Source organism: Trachypithecus francoisi, unplaced genomic scaffold (genome assembly GCF_009764315.1).
Source record: "Trachypithecus francoisi isolate TF-2019V2 unplaced genomic scaffold, Tfra_2.0 Lachesis_group1, whole genome shotgun sequence".
Lineage (NCBI taxonomy): Eukaryota > Metazoa > Chordata > Mammalia > Primates > Cercopithecidae > Trachypithecus > Trachypithecus francoisi.
Genome location: NW_022681454.1, coordinates 59388949 through 59403369, shown reverse-complemented (window position 1 = coordinate 59403369; position 14421 = coordinate 59388949).

Here is a 14421-nt window from a genome sequence, read left to right as displayed (position 1 = left end):
GTCTCCTTCTAAAGGGGGCTGGCAGTCCAATGAAGCAGCAGCAGCATCCAGGGAATAGCTTTGCTTCAAAGTTGCTTCACTTTTGCTATAAAATGTCAGGAATGTTTTCTTTCCTTTGGCCAATTATCTAATTTCCCTTGCTGCCCGTTTCAGGTAATATCTGTTGGAGGAGCAAATCCGTGAACCCTGATTGGCTCTATGCCGAGCTAAATTCCAAATAATCATAGCTGGATTTTTCTTTCCCACCTTCTGTGTGAATGGGGCAGGTAGTTATCTATTGTACAACTGTGCAGACCTCAGAAAAGTTTTTGTTGACAAAAAGAGTTGATACATGGGGGAAAAAAAGATGAGAATGTCAGTTTTAAATGTTTCTGAAAGCCTTGAGCTTCTCAGAAACAGGAAGTCTTCATTGCTTTCTTCAGAAATTTGTTCTGGGCTAAGTGAGCAAAACACTTTTTAACATCAGATATTTTAAATAACTTGGAGAAGGTATTTCTATGATACTACAAAAGTCCTTTATGTAAACTGGATTTCTAATACTGTGCTTGAGAATGCTCATTTGAAATATTATTTCTGATCACTATTAACTTCACAACTTGTATTTGTTTTAGAAGAGTATTATCTTATGCATAACTTCACAATATATTCAATTATTATTTACTATATAGTAGAACCTCATCGTTGCTGTTTTAACAGTAATAATTGTAATTTTTTTATATATGTGTGATTTATGTACTTCCTAGACAGTCAAAACCATCTATTTTCCTTCCTTGTCACTGCTTGAAAAACCTTTGAAGAGTTTCTGATGGACATTTAAAAGCATTATTTCAGATGAAAGAGAATTCATGATGTTAGACCTACCTCAAAAGTTTTAAGTTTGTTCTTAAGTCACTTTCAGATAAATTAACAATCTAGGAATAATTTACCCTACCTATTTTGGTTGCTGGAAAAAGACACCTTTCTGATAATGAAACAGAAATCCTTTCATTCCTGGAATTTCCTGTTGAGAGTGTAGAGTTTTCTGAGCAATATGTAACATTGGTTAGTTATGCAATATGTTGAATTTCACTGCCAGCTTTGTTTAAAAAGGGTGTGAGAGGCTTTGATCAACAGGAATGTGAAGTCAAAGTTATGTGTGGCATCATCTTACCACCTGTCACATGAATAAATCCGGATTCATAAGCAAAAATAAATAAATAAATAAAAAATAAGAAGAGAAAAGAAAGAAAGAAAAACTAGCAAAGACCTAACATTTGATAAGGATGCAAAACAATATTCATGAACTTAAAGGACAAGACACAGGCACATCAGCACCACCATAAGCCCCATCACCACATCAACAAAATAAAGATTAATAAAAACTGAGAATAGAACATGTCTTACAGTTGATATTTTGCCATCAAATTTTCATTAAGTCTGATTATGAATTCCCAGTGAATAACTGCTGTCATGCACATTTAAAATGTTATTTTTATAAGAATTGGGAATTAAGAAATTGCTCACACTGACAAAAAAGATGTTGTAATGCCAAGCCAAAAGTCACAAAATCCTAGAAATTCTGGCCAATGTTCGACCAGGAGTTTCTTACTAGCTACTTTGGATTTTAAAGCATGACTTCCTCTGGAGAGTAAATTGACCAAATTGCTTTAACAAAATCTTTTATTTTGTATCATTTCAGTTTCCAAAACATTCAGCGTTAGTAAATCAGACTGGGAGTCATTTCATTTGGAACAGAGTGTCCCTTGGAAAGAGTTTTGGGATTTTTCTCTAATTTAAATTTGAGGCCAGACTGATGAATGCTATGACCAGGGATTATGTCATAGAACAGAGAAATATAGTAATGACTCACATATTAGAAATAGACCACAAGCTAGTATCTGTCACAATGTTGCTATATAAAAGATAGCTCTCTGTAATAAATGAAAGTTGTGAAAGTTTCATATTGAACTATATCTAGTCAGCTTTCTGTGATGGTTTGAATTTAAAATCATTACTTTAATTGAAGCAATACTTAGAAAAAAATGGTTCCTTCAGTCATCCATGGATACTTCTTTTATCCAAATTTAAGTCATTCTGCTGCTACAAACTTTCTGTAGGATCATAAACAATTTACTATTTATTTAAATGAAAATACTCATATCAGCTTTCTTCCCCATAAAACTATTCAGAGGAACAAAAAGGATAGCTGTGAAAAGTGTAAAAAATATTTTTTCTTTTTTTAAGTTTTACATTGGTGTAAAATTTACATAGTGAGATGTACATATCTTAAGTGTACAGTTTAATGAGTTTTGAAAATGTAAATAGCTAATCAAGAGAACATTTGCATTTTTTTTTCAGAAAATCCATGCTCTTTTCCATTCATTCTCTTCTCCAGAGGAAATTGCTGTTCTGATTTTTAGTTTTGCCTACTCTTGAATTTTTAAAAATGGAATCATCCAATGCGTATTCTTTTATGCCTGGCTTTTTTTGTTGTTGTTGTTCAACTTAATGTCTGTGAGATTCACACATGTTATTGTGAATATTAGTAATATACTTCTTTGTATTCAATTAAATATTCATTGAATAATTCAAATGAAGTATTCAATTGTAGAAGTATACCCAGGTTTCTTTATTCATTCATCTGTGGATGGACGATTGGGTCATTGTCAATAGTTTGGCTATGATGAAGTGGCTGTAAACATTTTTATAGATACCTTTTTGCATGTCATAGGGAAAAGATTGCCATAAAATTATTGTCACTCTTCTTATTGAGATGTGACATCTATGTTTCATACCCTTGAATCCGAACTGGCCCTGTAGCTGGTTTTGATCAATAGAATTTGGCAGAACTGAGGCTGTGTAACTTGTGAAAAGAGATCTACAGCTTCCACCTTGGTCTTTTGGAATGATTCTTCTTCGAGCCCAACCTCTATGCTTTGAGAAGCCTGAGCTATGTGTAGAGGCCACATGGAAGAGAACCAAGGCACTCCAGCTGATAGGCCTCACTGGGCTCCCAGCTGACAGCCAGCACCAACCTGCAACTGTGTAAGCTATCCTCTTGTACTTTCCAACCCAGTCACATTTCAGATGTCTGCAACTCCAGCCACATGGAGCAAAAGATCCAGAGAGATGAGTCCAGTCCCCTATCAACCCAGATAATCCTGAAGCAATAAATAGCTATTGTTTTAACCCACTAAGCTTTGAGATCATTTTTTACACAGGAACAATCAAATTATTTATTTTCACTTCTTGTGGATAAGTATTAGGAGTAGAACTGCTGGACCATATCATATGTGTATATTAATCTTTACAGAAAATCACCAAATTATTACCAAAAGTAGTTTTCCCTTTTCATACTCCCACTAGCAAAGTAAGAGTGCTCTGGTTTCTCCATATCGTCGTCATAACTCTTTTTAAATTCTTAGCTAGTGGCAGTTATTGATGCTATCCCATTGGGTTTTTAATGATTATTTCATGATTACTAATAATGTTGATAACTTTTCCTTGTGTTTAATTATCACTTGTAAATCTTCCTTTGTGAAATCTATTTAAAAATCTTTTGTCTATCTTGTTGTAAAATGAGTTTTTGCCATTTTATATTTGTTTTTTGGAGTTCGTTGTATATTCTAGATACAAGTCCTTTCATTGATAGATAAATGTATTGTGATTCTTTTTCTTTTTTCTTTTTTTTTCTCTTTTTTTTTGAGATGGAGTATCGCTCTGTCACCCAGGCTGGAGTGCAGTGGCGCAATCTCGGCTCACTGCAAGCTCCGCCTCCTGGGTTCATGCCAGTCTCCTGTCTCAGCTTCCGGAGTAACTGGGACTACAGGCATCCGCCAGCACGCCGAGCTAATTTTTTGCCTTTTTAGTAGAGACGGGGTTTCACGGTGTTAGCCAAGATGGTCTCAATCTCCTGACCTCATGATCCCTCTGCCTCGGCCTCCCAGAGTGCTGGGATTACAGGTGTGAGACACCGCCCACAGCCCTTGTGATTTTTTAGTCTATAGTTTGACTTTTTATTTTCTTAAGAATGTCTTTGAGGAGGAGAAAGTTTGAATTCTGATGAAGTTAAGCTTATCAGTTTTTTAAATGATTAATCATATTTTATGTTTGTCCTCTCTGATAAATTATTGTCTGCCTCCAAGGTTGAAAAATATTCTCTTGTAAGTTTTTTTAAAGTTTTTTTTTACCTTTTACATTCATAAATTTAGGCCATATTGAAGTAATGTTTTATAAATGGTCCAAAATAGTAATTGCGATACATTGTTTCACCTTTTAGTATAACTATCCAATTATTATAACAAAATTTTTGAAAACTTTTCTCATTAAATTTACTCAGAACCATTACCAAAATTCAATGATGGTATACATGTGTGTCTATTTCTAGACTTTATATGATTTCATTGGTCTATTTGTCTCTTCTTACACCAAATGTCCTTATTAATCTAGCTTTATAGTAAGTCTTGAAATCAGATAGTGCATCAGTTAACGGCTGTAACATTGGTACATTTGAATGCTTTCTTTCTATCTTTAGCTTTTAAAATGGCTTCCTTCCTTTAACATCATATCATATTGAATGGAGCATCGATAATCTCCATTTTGAAGCATATGTCTGTAGGCAGCCATAGCCCCTAAACAAATCTTAAAAAAATAAAAGCAAACATCAAAGCCAAGCCAATCACAACATTATAGCATTATTACAGGTATTGTAAGTGTAATAAGTTAGCATATATGTGCTTGTAGAAATGAGGTGTTATCACTCTTGTAGTTTAATATGGTCAGGGAGAACTCCAGTTAGTTTCTGTTTAGTACCACCAAGTACATGTTCAGCATTTCCTTTTATAACTACTATTGTCCCCTTAAGATTATACTTTTTATATTGAGGAAATTGTACAGGCAAACCTTGTTTTATTGTGCTTAGCCTTATTGCACTTCACAGACATTGCATTTTGTACATGTTGAAGCTTTGTGGCATATCGGGAGAACCCGCTCCCGATGGTTACATGAGTTCTTTTCTATTTCCTAGGTGTCTCGGCTGCTTTGAGAAATAAAGGGAAAGAGTATGAGAGAGAGAAATTGAAAGCTGGATGTCCGGGGGAGACATCAGATGTTGGCAGGATCTGTGATGTTCCCCGATCCATAAAACCAGCAAGATTTTACTAGTGATTTTCAAAAGGGGATCGAGTGCATGAACAGGGTGTGGGTCAGAGAGATCACATACTTCACAAGGTAATAAAATATCACAAAGCAAGTGGAGGCAGGGCGAGTTCACAGGACCACAGGATGGGGCGAAATTAAAATTAATAATGAAGTTTTGGGCATGCATTGTCATCGTTAACATCTTATCAGGAGACAGGGGTTGAGAGCAGACAACCTGTCTGACCAAAATTTATTAGGCGGGAATTTCCTCGTCCTAATAAACCTGGGAGCGCTACAGGAGACCGGGGCTTATTTCATCCCTTGGGCATCCACGATTAAACACGATCACCCTCAGGGGGCCATTCATGGACTTACCCTCAAGGTACATTCTCTTTCTCAGGGATGTTCCTTGCTGAAAAAAAGAATTCAGCAATATTTCTCCTATTTGCATTTGAAAGAAGAGAAATATGGCTCTGTTCTGCCTGGCTCACCAGCGTACTCAGGCTCCAAGTCTTATCTCCCTTGTTCCCTGAGGATTGCTGTTATCCTGTTCTTTTTTCAAGGTGCCCAGATTTCATATTGTTCACACACACATGCTCTACAAACAATTTGTGAAGTTAACACGATCATCACAGGGTCTTGATCATCCTCCTCAGTTTACAAAGACGATGACGGGATTTAGAGATTAAAGACAAGACAGGCATAGGAAATCACAAGGGTATTGATTGTGGAAGTGATAAGTGTTCATGAATCTTCACAATTTATCTTCAGAGATTGCAGTAAAGACAGGCATAGGAAATTTTAAAAGTATTAATTTGGGGAACTAATGAATATCCATGAAATCTTCATAATTTATATTCTTCTGCCACGGCTTCAACTGGCCCCTCTGTTTAGCATCCTTGACTTCTCACAACAGTGGCAACCCTGCATTGAGCAGATATATTGAGATCATTTTTCCAACAGCATTTGCTCACTTTGTCTCTGTGTCACATTTTGGTAAATCTTGCAATGTTTCAAAATTTGTTATTGTAATTATTTCTGTTGTGGTTCTCTGTGACCAGTGGTCATTGTTGCTACACTGTAAATGTTTTGATATGCCACAACTGTGTTCAATTACGAGGGTGAACTTAATGGATAAATGTATGTGTGTGTTTTCAATGCTCCGTTGACTGGTCATTCCTTCATCTGCCTCCTTCTCTTTGGGCCTCCTTATTCTCTGAGATATAGTAATATTGAAATTAGACCAATTAATAACCCTACAATGGCCTCAAAGTGTTCAAATGAAAGGAAGGGTCACATATCTCTTATGTTAAATTTAAAACTTGAGGCTGAGAGAGATCAGAAGCTATGTCTCTTGCACCAAACAGTTAGCCAAGTTGCGAATGCAAAAAAAAAAAAAAAAAAAAAAAAAAAGTGCTGGAAGCAATCAGAAGTGTTATTCCACTAAATACACAAGCACAAGCAATAAGAAAGTAAAGCACTCTTATGGCTGATATCGAGAAAGTTTTAGTGGTCTGGATAGATCAAATCAGTCACAGTATTCTCTTACCAAAACCTAATCCAGAACCAGACTAGTTCTCTTTGAAGAGTTGATTCAATGAAGGCTGAGAGGAAGCTAAAAAAGAAAAGTTGGAAGATAGTAGAGGGTGGTTTATGAGGTTTAGGGAGAGAAGCCTTCTCCATAACATAGAAGTCCAAGGTGAAATAGCAAGTGCTGATGTAGAAGCTACAATAAATTTTCAAGAAAATCTAAAATAATTGATAAACATGGTTACACTAAACAACACATTTCAGTATAGAGAAAAAAGACTTCTATTGGAAGATGTCATCTAAGACTTTTATAGCTAGGGAGAAGTCAATGCCTGGCTTCAAAGGTTTAAAACTAGGCTAACTTTTTTATTAGGGCTAATGCAGCTGGTGACTGTAAGCTAAAGTCAATGCTCACCATTTAGAAAATACTAAGGACCTTAAAAAGAATGCTAAATCTACTCTGTTTGTGTTCTATAAGTGGAACAATGAAGCCTGGGCAACAGCATATCTGTTTACAGCATAGATTACTGAATAGTTTAAGCCCACTATTGAGATCTACTGCCAGAAAAAACATGTCTTCTTTCAAAATATTACTGCTAAGTGGCAATGCAAGCAGTCAATGAAGAGTTTTGATGGAGATATACAAGAAGAGTAATATTGTTTTCATGCCTGCTAACACAATATTCATTCTGCAGTCCACGGATTAAGTAGTAATTTTAACTTCCAGGTCTTATATAAAAAATACATATTGCAAAGCTATAGCTGCCATGGTGATCTTCTGATAGATGTGAACAAAGTAAGTTAAAATCCTTCTGGAGAAGATTCACAATCTAGATGCCATAGAGCATTTGAGATTCATGGGAAGAGGTCAAAATATCAACCTTAACAGGAATAGTATGAAGGAAGTTGATTCCAACATTCATGGATGACTTTGAAAGGTTCAAGATTTCACTGGAGGAAGTAACTGCAGATGTGGTGGAAATAGCAAGAGAACTAGAATTAGAAGTGGAACCTGAATATGTGACTTAATCCTGAAATCTCATGATAAAAGTTGAATGAATGAGGAGTTGCTTCTCACAGACGAGTAAAGAAAGTGGTTTCTTTAGTGGAATCTACCCTTAGTGGAGATGCTGTGGAAATTGATAAAATGACCAATGATTTAGAATATTATATAACTGAGTTGATAAAGCAGTGACTGGGTTTGAGAGGGTTAATTCTGATTTTGAAAGAAGCTCCACTGTGAGTAAAATGCTATCAAACACTATGACACACTGCAGAAAATTTTTTTTATGAAAAAAAGTCAATCAGTATGGCACTTCATCATCTTATTTCAAGAAATTGCTACAGCCACCTAAACCACCTCCCTGATCAATCAGCAACCATCAATATCCAGGTAAGACCCCTTACCAGCAAAAAGATTATGACTCTGGAATCTCAGATTAACCTTTACATTTTTTTTTTAGCAATAAAGTATTTTTAAATTAAGATATGTGCTTGGCATGGTGGCATGTTCCTGTAGTCCCAGCTACTCAGAAGGCTGAGGAAGGAGGATCACTTGAGTTCAGGAGTTCTGGGTTGTAGTGCACTATGCCAATTGGGCATCCACACTAAGTTCGGCTTCAATATGGTGACTTCGTGGGAGAAGAGGACCATCAGGTTGCCTAAGGAGGGGTGAACTGACCCAGGTCAGAAACAGAGCAGGTCAAAACTCCCATTCTGATTAGTAGTGGGATCATGCCTGTGAATAGCCACTGTGCTCCAACTTGGGAAACATAGTGAGACTTGGTCTTTCTTAAAAAAATAAATAAAGGTATGTACATTGTTTTCAATAGACACAATGCTATTGCATGCTTATGAGACTATAGCATAGTGTAAATATAACATTTATATGCACTCAGAAACCGAAACATTTGGATGACAGCCTTTATTGCAATAATCATTTTAGTGCAGTGGTTTGGAACCGAACCTGCAATATCTTTGTGACATGCCTGCATATGCATGGGGCTATAGACATGGCTTTGAAAAAGAGGTTGCCCACAAGTTATACTTTGGAAGGAAGCTGGCAAAATTTACATGAATAGGGAGTCACAATTACTTCTCAATACTCAGTGGGTAAAATGCTGAATGCTGCTAAGCATTAATGGTGACAACAAGAAGAAAGTATATAATTTCTCAGCAAAGGTGACACATAGAGCTCATTTAAATGAATAAGGATGATTAAGCGGTTTTAGGTGAGGTGCCATGTGGCACTGCAGTAGTGACGAGTTGAGTAGAATATGCTGACTCTGGTGCTGTGGACGCCCAGAAGGAAAGCACATTAGTTAGTATTTCAAAATATTATCCTGTTACATAAGTCTGCCCCCAAATTACAACAGCTGACTCTAAGCATCCATCAACTTTGATTTCAGTGTTAACAACATATTTTACAGTTGTGATTAAATATTTTCTTTTTATATTCAATGGGCAATCTAACATTCACATTTGCTGTCTTCTGCTCTTTGGGGCCTATCAATGAATCAACCAGTCAATCAAACTTGAGCTCATACTAGTTTTAAATTCCCTTCCTGGATTATGAATTTGTTACATCAATATTAACTAATGTGGTATTCATTGTGCTTAGGCAAATTCAAATCAAAACCACAATGAAATATATACCTACAATGATGGCTATAATCAAAAGGCCAGATAAAATGAAGTGTTTCAAGGATGTGGAGAAATTGGAACCCGTATACATTGCTGGTGAAAATATAAATAATGCAATAGCTTTGGAAAACAGTTAATAGTCCTTTAAAATGTTAAACATAGAGTTTCTATATGATCCCATAATCTCACTCTTTGATAGATAACCAAGAGAAGTGCAAATACATGCCCACACAAAAACTTGTTTACAAATGCTCATAGTAGCATTAGTTGTAATAACCCGAAGTAGAAACAACCCAAATGTTCATCAACTGATGAATGGGTAAACAAACTGTGTTATATTCATATAATGGAATATCATCTAGCATAAAAAGTACTGATTTATGCTACAACATGAATGAACTTACCTAATTTTCTTATGCATAGGGAAAACATTATGCTAAGTAAAAGAAGCTAGACATTATGCTAAGTAAAAAAAAAACTATGTCTTGAGTGATTTCTTTTATATAAAATATTCACAATAGGCAAGCAATAGGACTGAAACATTAGTTGTTTCCAGGACCTTGGCAAGGGAAGAATAGGGAGTGACTGCTAACAGGTGTAAGTTTGGGGAATGATCAAAATGGCTTTCTACTGAAAACAAGTAAGTCATAAATGCTTCATGTTGGCCCAGAAATTTCTTTATGACCTCGTCCCTGCCAACCTCTCTGACCTCACTCATGCCATGTTCCCTTTTCTAAGATCCAGCCATCAGCAGCTACTCTTAGTTATGAAAACACAGCACACTCTTTCCTGCTTCTGACTTTTAACCTCCTGTGTGTTCTGCCTGGAACCCAACTCTCTAGTCTTTTCAGGCTTATGTCATTTTTATCCTTCCAGTGTCAGCTTACAATGTCACCTTCTCAGTGACCATTATTCTAATGTAAGCATTCCCAGCCAAGTTCCGTTTTGACCAAGTCATGAAGTTACTCTGCCTCCTATTTTCTTTTTTTGTTTTTCTTGAGACAGAGTCTTGTTCTGTCACCCAGGCTGGAGTGCAGTGGCGCAATCTCGGCTCACTGCAAGCTCTGCCTCCCAAGTTCATGCCATTCCCCTGCCTCAGCTTCCCGAGAAGCTGGGACTACTGGTGCCTGCCACCATACCCGGTTAATTTTTTTGCATTTTTAGTAGAGACGGGGTTTCACCACGTTAGCCAGGATGGTCTCGATATCCTGACCTCATGATCCGCCCACCTCGGCCTCCCAAAGTCCTAGGGTTACAGGCATGAGCCACTGCGCCCAACCTACTCTGCCTCTTTCTTAGCATCTACCACAGTCTCCACCAAAGTGACAGGGGAGAAAGATATGTTATATCTTTGCTTGTTTTGTTTTTACCTCTCTCACTAAAAAATGAGGAGACTCCCAAGAGGAGAAGGTCTTGTACTGCCCTGTTCATCATGTATCTTAATCATTTAGCACAACGAAGGTTCTCAGTAAACAAAAATTGAGTATGTGAATGAATAAAATGAAAATAGAGAAAGCCAGGTGCAAATGAAGAGTCTGAAGACAGGAAAACATGAATTGAGAAAGTTTCTACCAGAGAGTGAGAAAGAGAGAGAAAAGAGGAGATAGAGAAGGAGAGGGAGAGGGATGGGAAGAGGCAATATCTGAGGAGATCAGACTAGGAAAGGTTCAAGTTATTGCTGGAGGGAACAGAAGAAAGATCTAACCAAGACCAAATAAAAGGCTTTACACAGCAGTGAATGACCTAGTAAGATCTCATCAACAGATTTTCATCAGTCTCCTTTTGTTTCAACCACTTCTGCTTCCTTCTCCAGGATGATTTATCCTCCTCCCAGAAGGATGTAGTCCTTCAATGACAGCTTGGTTTTTGATACATCAAGGATTTATCATGAACATTGAGACCTATCGAATCACTAGTTCCACAGCTACAGTTCAGCCTTCAGAGAAGTCTTCCTGGAATGAAGAGGCTAGAGCTTTTTAGATAAAAGTTCCTCTTTTTGGTTTGTTTTTAAAATTGGTGACAGTAGGTGCTGCCTTGCAGATTAATTCCATGGTATCTTCCTCCTTTGCCACCTTGGACAGTTTCCACACAAAACCTTCTAGGCCTCACTCTCTTTCAAAAAGTAGGCATTCATCTGAGTGCTCTGTGCAGGAAGAAAGGTGGTGTAGAGTTGTCCCAATCTCTAAGAGCTATTGTCAAGGCAAGCTGATACAGGAGGGACCAATATGGATCCTTCAGTCTTCTTAGTTTGTAAAACCCTTTAGTTCACAGTTTGACAGTCGTGGGAAGGATTGCCACCACTGATTCTATCTAGGAACAGTGATGTCTGAGATGGGGATATGTTTGGCTCTTCTCTTCTCCTCTATGCCTAAATCATCCTATGAGTCCAAAATACACAAAATCTTAAACCTAGCACATTTTAAAGACTATAAGAAGCTAGGTGGACTTTTGGTATGCGAGATGTTATTAAGTTAAAAAGTCAGTTATTTCCTAGAAATGACACATGAATTTATATTCTCACCGTTTCCTAATGCCTTAGTTTCCAGGTGTTTGAAAGCAAGTTACCCCAGTTATGTCTGACTCATCAGAACCCAGGACCGCACAACCTGGAGATCACCCGCTGTAGCAGTGTGTTCTGTCCTTGCATCCGTCCTGCCCTTTCATCACCATTCCTTTCTTCAGTGTCTAGGTCAACACTGCCTTGTGTTTAGGATTAAACAGCCCCAGAGGTTTGTTCTCCTCATTTATTCTCAAAGAAACCTCATTCATTTCATTCTTTCTCCTGATTCTATCACCAAACGGCCTCTCAGGGGAGCGAATCCACTCTGCTGCAAGTCTGGTGCTGGATCTCATCCTGCTAGAGCCCTAGCTGATTGCTAGATAGTTCTTTTGTTTACACCACAGTTGCCATCCATAACAGGAAGTTGGGTTAGGCCTTTTTCTCTGTGGATGAACATAGAGGGAGCCTTTCCAAGATCTTTGCTCCACCCTTCTTTTCTCTTTCTGAGCAGAATCTTTTCCAAGAGTCCCATATCAGATATGATGTAAACCTTGAATTTTACAGTGAAATGTTTGCTTCATGTTTAACCATGACACTGATCTGCTTCAGTGTCTGACTTAAAGATTCATTTGTTACTGGTCAATGCATCTAACATTGAGGCTCATGGAAAAGCCCTGATACTTAATGACAGAGGTAAAAATGAGCTGCCTGTTGATTTAGCAGTATGAGGTGTTAGAGTTCCAAATAAGAGATCTCCAATAAAAACAATATTAATGCCCGATTACGCATTTCCAGAACTGAGATCAGCCATTTCTCAAAAAAGTTTTACTAATCTGGCTACTTTAGTTCTGTTGATACCTATGATACAAATTGTACCATTTAACGTTTTGGTAAATACTGAAATTGTGAATTGGCTCCAATTCCATTCAGGCATGTTTATAAATCATAGAAGCTCTCTAAATAGTATGATTGGATGTGAGCTAATATTTCGGAGATTTACCAACCTATTAAAAGTATGTAAGTACATTAGAGAGGTGGGGAAAAAATAGAAACAAGAGAGAAAATGCATTACAATTTGTTCCAACAGAGTTTTTGATCTCTTCACTCCAAGTATTGTGAGTGAATGTAAAAATATCATTCAATATCTACAAAATGCTATAATTCATTTGTTGTGTCTCACCAAATGCCAGGGTTGTAAAGAGACTTCTCACTTGTGCCTTTCTTCATCCATTTGTTGGTCATGTTGACTAAAGTGAGTTGCTTCCCTCTGGCAATCATTGCTGATGTTGAGTAAACTTGTTCTGAACCATTGTTAGTTATCCTGCTGGGACACACAATACTGGATAATGGCATAAAAGACTAACAGGATGTGGTATAACTTGACGCACTAAATCCTCTGCTAAATCACACTTTTTGTTTTACTCAACTGTCTTCCTCTTTTCATTTGGCATTTCATCTGATTCATCTTACCTCTGTTCATGAAATATAAAGGTCTAGCTAGGTCAACACTAAGAAGATTGTGATTGTTGTTATTCTACTTACCCCTTACTCTAAATAAGTATTTTAACAGACAAGAAAGATCTTCCTTATCTAAACATTTGTGGCAGAATAAGCTCAGTGTCTTGGGTTTTCTAAATCTCTTTTTTTTTTCTTTTTCTTTCATAATTCTACACTCACCCGCTACACCTTATCACATATAATAAACAACTAATATTTCATGACAACTACTTTGTTCCAAGTGTGTTTTATGAATTATCTCTATCTAATCCTCCCAACAACTATTTTTGCCCATTTTTCTAGATAGGATTATATAGTTTAAGAAAGGTTGAGTGACTTGGCTGAAGTCACACAGGAAATCGATGGAGCTGGAGTTTAAAACCAGGCCATCTGACTGCAGAGCCCATATAGGTAACCACTGCCTGCCATTCTTCATTGCTTCTTCTAAGGTTGACTTTGCATGTCCACAGCTTCACCTACCAAGAAGGCGACAAGCAGACATGTCAGAGAAGTCATTGTGCACTTCACAGCATCCTGCTACACACCTGGTTCTCTGTGCCAAGCTTGTCCACCATCTCCTTTGTCTGTAGACCATTCATTCATTCCTCAAATATTTTTGTTTGAGTTTCTACTAATACCAAGCAATGCTGACAGCACTGAAGATATAGCAATAAGCCAATCAAAGGTTTTCTCTTGAGTAATTATTTTATTGTGGCTGACAACTGACAAATAAGAAAAAAAGATGGTGTGTGTATGTATATGTTTACATATGTATTTTATATACAGTGGTCTGAGAAAGCCTCCAACACAATGATATTTGAGCAAAACTCTGAAAGAAGTAAAGGAAAAACTATGCAGCTCTGAAAAAAAAAATACTCCAGGAATAGAGAAAAACAGGTTCAAATATTCCAAGGTAGGAGTTTGCTTGGTATATTTAAGTCACAGTATGACTGAGCTGTATTAACAAGTAGTCAGGGGCTGTAATATTGGAGGGTTTGTGCCTTGCAAGGTGTGATGAGAACTTTGAGTTTTCTTTAAGTGACTTAAAATGCCATTTTGCGGATTTTTAACAAAAGAGTAAAATGATCTTTCTTCCTTTTTGAAAGTGTTTCATATGCTGTGTGAAAAATAGA